Source organism: Primulina eburnea, unplaced genomic scaffold (assembly GCF_022965805.1).
Source record: "Primulina eburnea isolate SZY01 unplaced genomic scaffold, ASM2296580v1 ctg652, whole genome shotgun sequence".
Taxonomy (NCBI): Eukaryota; Viridiplantae; Streptophyta; class Magnoliopsida; order Lamiales; family Gesneriaceae; genus Primulina; species Primulina eburnea.
The window spans coordinates 145,458-152,063 of record NW_027331430.1 but is presented as its reverse complement, the minus strand read 5'-3'; the positions used below and the strand labels follow the sequence as shown (position 1 = coordinate 152,063).

At 35.3% G+C, this 6,606-nt stretch overlaps 1 pseudogene; it reads left to right on the top strand.

Moving 5' to 3' along the window:
* The first annotated feature begins 1,208 nt into the window (after nucleotides 1-1,208).
* On the top strand, nucleotides 1,209-4,901 carry LOC140821636 (aspartyl protease APCB1-like; annotated as a pseudogene).
* The last annotated feature ends 1,705 nt before the right edge of the window (nucleotides 4,902-6,606 follow it).

Below are 6,606 nucleotides of genomic sequence, written 5' to 3'. Positions count from 1 at the left end.
CCCACTCAACCCAAAATGCAACCCACTCAACACAATTTTGGGTTGAGTGGGTTGCGTCTATATGTGTGGGTTGTGTGGCGCAACCCACTCAACCCAATTTTGGGTTGAGTGGGTCGAGTCAAAGAGCTACAATTTGTGTGATTAGAAACAATAATCCTAATACAATTCAAATCACAACTTGCTTTCATTTTTTATGATGTTATATAATTGATCAATTCATGAATCATTCTCTAAATATATTTTTTGTATGAGATCGTTATTAGATTGAATGTAGTAAAAAAATATCACATAAATTAACTAAAAATCAATGTAAAATATCATATAAATGTTTTAATCCAACTATCATATAAATGTTTTAATCCAACGACCATAATTTATCACAAATACAACAACAACAATAATGCCTAGATTCTTCAATCTTCTGATCGTTCAATTGATAGGCATTTTCCCTAAACATGGTATAACTTGCTGTCGCTAAACAGTAAACTTCACATTCACCGCTGCAATGAAAAAACAAACATAAATTATACATTGATATACATTAAACAATAATGAAATAATAATTTTTTAAGAAAATTAACCTGATTTTTTTAGTAAAAAAATTATTTGCCTAGTTATTGGGTCGTGCTCTTCTTGGGTCAGCACGACCCAAGCACAACCCAATTGGGTTTGGGTCGTGCTCTTGGGGAAGAGCTTTCCCGAGAGCAGCAGCTAAGCTGCTGCTCACGGTCGAGCTCTTCCTCTTCACGAAGAGCTCGACCCAGTGCTCGACCCAAATCTAACTTCGATAACAAATTCAAATTTCAAAATAAATTTCTTATTAATACGTGATTTTCTCGTTGAATTTCTTGCAGATGAATATTTTTTAGACTCATCGTTAATTCTTAGCAAAAAACCAGAACAATGATGCAAGATGGAAGATGGTTTGAGTGTGCAGCAACAGCAGATGAGGAAAAAAAAAATCTTGGATTGAGATGAGAAAGAGTGGGTCGCGGAAAAAGGATGGGATTATAAATTATTTTTATTTAATTAAATTATAAATTAAATTATATTATATAAAAAAATAAAATAAATATTTAAATATTCTAATCACAAAATTAGTTTTTAAACAAATTTAAAATAAAGGATAAAAAAGTAAAATTACATTCAATCCCTTTTTCTTAATAAATACTTCCATCGCTCCCGTTTTCCTCATTTTCCCCCTTCTTCACCTCTTCTGCGAGGTGAAAACCAGAGAGAATCACGCAATCGTAAGCACGCAGTAGGCGATAATGGAGGTGAGTCATAATCCTTCGCCTCAGCTAACGGGCGTGGTGATAATCACGTTGCCTCCGCCGGACAACCCCTCTTTGGGCAAAACTATTACTGCTTGCACACTATCTAATCTAACGAAGATCAAACACCAACTCCTCCTGTTAATAGTCCACCGCTAGCCTCCTCCCAAAATCGTACCTTTTCTGCCCAAAAATTCTTTTACAAAAGCTCAAAAAGTGTTCTCCCGATTCTGGGGATATCTCTGGGTTTCTCTTTCTGCAGAGACCCTTTTCGAATTACGGTTTGAAAATGGTGATGATGATCGTCGTGAAAATAATGGGTCGCAAAGCACGTTTCTTTTCCCATTGTATCGGAAAAATTTGTCGGGGGAAGTTGAACTTAAGATTGGAAGATTTGTGGACTCGGAATCTCGCCCGGTTTTAACGACCTTTGAAGATGGGAAATTGGTATCGGTTGCGTCGAAAGTTGATGCTTCCAGTGTGGTGCCTGTTAAGGGTAACATTTATCCTGACGGGTATGTTTAATTTGGCTCGTTGTTTTTCTGAAATTTTTTCTGATATTAGTAATGATGGATTTAAGGAATGGATATTCTTTTGTTTGCGTATTTTTCCTAAGTTGTTAAGATCTCCCTATATTATTAGCTTTGAACCAATCTAGTAGCTCTCAAGTGTGAAATAGATGCATGCATTTGGCTGCAGAACAAATTCTGTTTTAGTACATTAAGAGGGACAAATTTTGATATTGGGGTTGGGGTGATGATCTCGTGGTGAAAATATGCAATTTACGATTTTAAAATCATATTACACAGGCTGTATTACACGTATTTGCATTTTGGGAGTCCTCCAAGGCCTTATTTTCTTGATATTGATACTGGGAGTGACTTAACATGGATTCAATGTGATGCCCCGTGTACCAGCTGCGCCAAGGTAATGCCTATGGCTTAAACAATTTTATGCACAGCCTGTGGTTTGTATCACTATTATGCAGTCTCTGTCTCACATATATACTGCACGTGTTATTATAGCATTTGTGTGCTGGCACTTCTACCACTATTATCACTTGTATAATTACAACCATAACACAAAATAAAGGAGAGCCGAAAAACAGTAAGGTAGATTCATTTTAGAAAGATAGCATTTTAATGTGCAAGACAGATGTTTTTGCAGTGGCAGTAGTTTTTGCTTGTTTCATTCAATGAACGATGATGATGAAGCTCTGTCCATCATGCATTAGAAAATGCTCGAACAGATCATATATTTTATGTATGGCTCAACGATGTTGGAAAATATCTATAAGACTATGCCTGTTGTGTTATAGAAATGGGGTCCATTGGACTTTGTTTTATATGCCCTTTACTGCTTATGGTATGGTAATCATGAAACTCTGCTTGAAATATGTTATCCAGGGAGCACACCCTTTTTATAAGCCGGCCGAAGCTAACATTATACCGCATAGGGATTCTTACTGCTTTGAAGTTCAAGGGAGTCAAAGAACCAAATACTGTGACACTTGCCACCAATGTGATTATGCGATAGAATATGCAGACCATAGCTCCTCCATGGGAGTTCTTGCTAGGGATGAACTTTATCTAAACATTGCTAATGGTTCCTTGGCTCATTCAAAAGTAGTTTTTGGGTAATGAAATCTTTTGGCGGCCCGGGTAGAACTCTTTGTATGCCACTTACTGATCTCGATGTTTATTTTCTTTTAGTTTATTACGTAGTTGTGCATATGACCAGCAAGGTATGCTTTTACACACACTGGGGAAGACAGATGGAATTCTTGGACTTAGCAAGGCCAAAATTAGCTTGCCTTCTCAACTGGCTCGCCAAGGAATAATAAAGAATGTCATAGGACACTGCCTTGCGACTAGTGCTAATGGTGGTGGTTATTTGTTCTTTGGTGATGATTTTGTTCCGCATCAGCAGATTTCCTGGGTCCCCATGCTTCACAGCAACGTTCTGTGAGTAGGATTTTCAAGATGCCAATATTTTCTTTTTTTCATGTTTAATATTTTGATGTCAAATGTCATTATAACCAGTTAGCTGCTGAATCTTTTCAGTAGAGTATTCCACATTATGGAAGAACGTTTTGCAGAAAATGCGAGAGAACATGTGGGATGGAAGAGTTTCAGTTAGTCTCGTGGCATTAGACAGATAGGGAGTTACGGTTATTACAGTTTAAACTGTTCAAGAGTTTCAATGTTCAGTAAATTGGTCTTTTTTTTCCTGTCTCTTTGGGATTATTTTTGCTTGAACGGTATTATAGTAAATAGTTTCACCATTTTCTTGATTTTTCTCTGTTACATTCAAGAGAGATTCAGATTTTTACAGCCCAAATGCATTTTATGGTCCAGCAATGCTTATCGGACGGAAACCGTAAAAATCAGTTATGGAAGAAGGCAGATTAGATTTGGCAACGACGGGAATGGACAAGGAAGTCTAGTTTTTGACACCGGGAGCACATATACTTACTTTACAGAAGGAGCATACAATGATCTAGTCTCTTTCGTAAGTAAACAGGTTATTCTTAGAAGAATTTTAATCATAACTGTCCTTCAGCACTGTATAAATTGTTTTTAACATTAACTCTTGATTGCAGCTTGATGATATTTCCAGTGAAAGCCTTGTGTGTAACATGTCAGACTCGTTTTTACCCGTATGCTGGCAAGCCAAGGCCCCCTTGAGGTATAATAGAAAAAGTTGGAACTGTATAGTCTCACTTTAACTTGCTTCCAATTGATGGAAGTTTCTTTTCTTGTGAATATTGTGAACTGGGATCACTGGTTGCATGAAAGTGATTATACATCTAATTTCGAGCAAATGTAACTCTTATTGAATAGGTTCTAAAACTTTCCATCTTTTTTAGATCTATCGAAGACATTGCGCAGTTCTTCAAACCTTTAAACCTTGAATTCCGAAGCAATTGGTGGGCTGTGACCAAAAAGCTTCAGATTCCTCCTGAAGGCTACTTAGTGAGACACGTGAGTATTTCCTTGCATATTATTAGTTTTAAAAGACACACTCTAGCACTACAAAATGAATACAAGACTTTTTGCTTGTGCAGAGCATTGGTAATGTGTGTTTGGGCATCCTTAATGGTCGGAAATTGCACGATGGATCCACATTCATTCTTGGAGGTATGAACTATCAAATAGAAGTGCGAGTATCAACATAATTGATCGAATAGAACACAATTTCCTCATTTGGCTCATCATCAGTTACTCTACTTTCTCTTTGTATTGACAGATATCTCAATGCGTGGTCGTCTATTTGTTTATGACAACGTGAACGAGAAAATTGGTTGGGTTCGATCAGACTGTGCCCTGCCTCAAAGTTCAGAAACTCCTTTGTTATTCTGAGGTTTTGGACCGTGCCAAAACGTCCTTCCTATGTACAAAGTCATCCATGGCCTTTCCAACCTTTTCTTTTTGTTCTCCATTAAAGAAGAAGAAGGAGTTAACTCATTGTCTCCCACCTAATGTATAGTGGAATTTTTGTTCAATCTAAGCTGCTTTATTTGATCATTTTGTTGAAGGAAATAAAAGAACAAACAGGTTTAGTTCAAAACATAGGCTATATTTCAGTTCACAGCATGTATTAAGTGTGAATTGTACGAGAACTCATATTCTAACAAAAATTCAAAATAATAACAAAAATATGGTGTTAAAATTTGTTAACTTAAACTCTAATTCTAATTTAATTATGCTATTAATTTGATATTATTTCCACTGTTATTTATAACCACCAGCTTTATAATAACTTATGTAACCATAATTTTATTATTTTTAAAATATAACTATTAAAATTTAGTTAGAAACTCCTCAATTCGTTTTGTAATTTTCAAAATTCAGGTCTATCAAAAATTCATTAAATTAATATAAACAAAATTAAGCTTTCTTATTAATTCTGGAATGGAGTTTTCTGGAGAGTTACAATACAGAAGGAAGATTACAAATTCGCTGACTAAACGAAATGTAACTACTTGTCGTCGAACATTTTAACGTAACGTACGAGTAGGTCTTTTGTGAAACGATATCACATATCTTTAATCGTGAGACGGATCAACCATGTTCAGATTTGCAATAAAAAAATAATATTTTTGGTAGTTTTTATGAGTGACCAAAATATAATATCCATCTAACAAAATAAATAAGTATTTGACCTTTAAAACGAGTTAGTCACAGTATAAATCGACATACATAATAAATAACCGAATAAAAAAGACGATATTTATAATTGAAATGCATTATGAATTTATAAATTATTTATTCCACGTGTTAATATATAATTAGTATCAATGTAATATGAAAGTTGAGTTTCCACAGTGTGAACGTGACGAGGGTGAATGTTGTGTGTATCAGAATGTAGGTGTTGTTCGTCGGTGTTGTAACACCCACGACAACATGCAGCGGAAATTATACTTTTAACACACTAACATGTAACTGGAACAATAGTAATACGAGAGACGAGTCAGTTAATTATGCACAAGTATAAAATACTTGTGCGATGCCTTAGGGCAAAATAATTCACTAGAAAAACTTGTAAGTTTACAAAAACCAATACTAGTGAAAAATAAAACAACTCCCTTAAAAAGGTGAGTAACAAATTGCATCCTAAACCTCTAACAAACCGTATAATCAAAACAATATGGGATGCATCAACTGAGAAGTGAAAAATCTTCAAAACTCAACACTCTAATCAAAACAGTGATTAGGTGTTGTCTTCAGATGTTGTCAGCACTTCACAGCAACAAGCTTTCAACGACACGAGATTTGCTATTCTCGGAAAACGTCTCTGCGTATCAATTCGTCTCTCACTCCCAAAAAACACACGCACCGAGTTCAATATCTTCTCCTCTTATTTATACCCACGTCATCCTTTTTCCTATTAAACATGGAAAACCAATTTCATTAGGAAACAAACTCTATTGAAAATAAGGATAATATATCTTATAGATAATATCTTGAGTCTTTTGAGTCCACACGAAATCATACTCCAGAAAGGCAAAAATACTAAGGATATTATCAAAAGGAAAGTAATTGATAAGGAAAATATATCAAGGAATAAATCAAGGAATAAAATTCCTTTCAATCTCTCCCTTTTTTGCCTTTCTGGACAAAACCAGTAAAAATGGTAACTCCCCCTGGATTAGTCAACCAGTTGTTGACTCCCCCTGAAAAACAAACCCAGTAAAATTTGCAAGTTAGATGTTGTAGGTTAGATGTTGCAACACTCAGATTATAACATCGATTAGTTCAATATCAAGGGGAAACTAAGAACATAACAGAAGCAGTTAAGGCACACCAATGTCAGAATTTTATGAAGTACA